Genomic DNA, 1,497 nt, shown 5'->3' with positions numbered 1-1,497 from the left:
TGTGCATAATATGCACTCACATAAATTAATTAATTAAGGAGAGATGAAACGTTGCATTCATATAAAACATTATACAGAGGGCTGGAGAGATGGTTCAGTGGGGCATAAGGACCTGCATTCAAATCTCAAGTGTATGCTAGTAACCCCTGATTGAGGGTTGCGGGGAAGGGATAGGCAGAGCCCAGAAACTTGCTGGACAGCCAGCCTGTCTAAAATGGAAAGCAGATCATTGAGAGACGCTGTGTCAGGGCAATGAGTTAGAGAATGACAGAGGACAAACACACCAAGCTTTCTCTGCCCCCTGAATATTCACACATACTCACATGCATGCACCATACACAAGTACAACACACACACACACACAATTTTAAAAAACCTCTGCATATATAATGGTTATACGTTCCTAAATTCAGAAGAATTTGAAAGCAATCCAAATACGCATCTGTTAGGTAAGCAGGATGCGGCACAAGACTGTAACAGAACAGAAACCAGTGGATACACAGAATAAAGTACATCTGAATGCATACGCTTTCAAAGAAACAAGCCTCAAAGGCATGCACACTCCAATACTGACCTAGCATTCCAGAAAAGGCCAAACTACACTGTCCAAGAATAGATAGGTGGTAGCTCTGAATCAGGAAGATAGGTGATTCTACAGTCAGAAAGAGCACACAGTGTCTTAGGGTAGCAGAACTACTCTGTTCCCTGCTTCCTCATCAAAGCCATGGGAACAGCTGTCCCTGATAGTTCCCCTACAACATTTGAAACCAACTCTCCCATACTTTCCCTGATGATGAGCTGAAACTGAGCCAAAAGAAACCTTTCCTCCTTCCCGCTGGGACAGGTGCTTTGGTGACAGGGGTGTAACAGTACCCAACACCCAGCCCAAGTGAACAAGACACATACATTCCCCTGCCAGTCTCCCCACTCCCCTTCGGCGTTTGCCTCTTTACTACAGTGCTCTCCCTGGGAAGCTTTGTTCTCTCTCTCTTTGGCTTCCTGGTTGCCTGCTCAGTCCTCAGCCCGTGTGACTGGACCCTTCCTTCATATTGCATGGGCCTTTCCATCTCCTTGATTCTGTCCTTTTCTTCACCGCCCCTTACACTCCTACTTAGCAACCTTCAGCCTCTAGACCTCACTCCACACTGTAGAGTGGTCCTGGCCACCACACTGAGAACCCGATGAGCCAGCATTCGAGAGATGCTGACTGCAGTGGCCGGGCGCAGAAACAGGGAGGTCATGATGACAACGGTAGCCAGGTTGAGGAGGACAGGATCACACTTCATATCTTCCAAACCATAACTACAACTGCAAAAATCCAAGAAACTGCATCCTGAAGGAAGGGCCCAGAGCTCTGCGGGAAAGCTGCTGCCTAACATGAACAAAACCCTGAACTGATACCAGAACTGAGAAAGTAAAACACAGCTGAGTTGAATTCTTTCATCTAGCTCTAAGTTCAGGTAGATGTTCTTCAAAGAAAAACTCAGACATGCTCAG

Source organism: Microtus oregoni, unplaced genomic scaffold (assembly GCF_018167655.1).
Source record: "Microtus oregoni isolate MIOR12 unplaced genomic scaffold, Mior012 000168F_ref0000490, whole genome shotgun sequence".
Classification (NCBI taxonomy): domain Eukaryota; kingdom Metazoa; phylum Chordata; class Mammalia; order Rodentia; family Cricetidae; genus Microtus; species Microtus oregoni.
Note: the sequence above shows the minus strand (reverse complement) of the source record.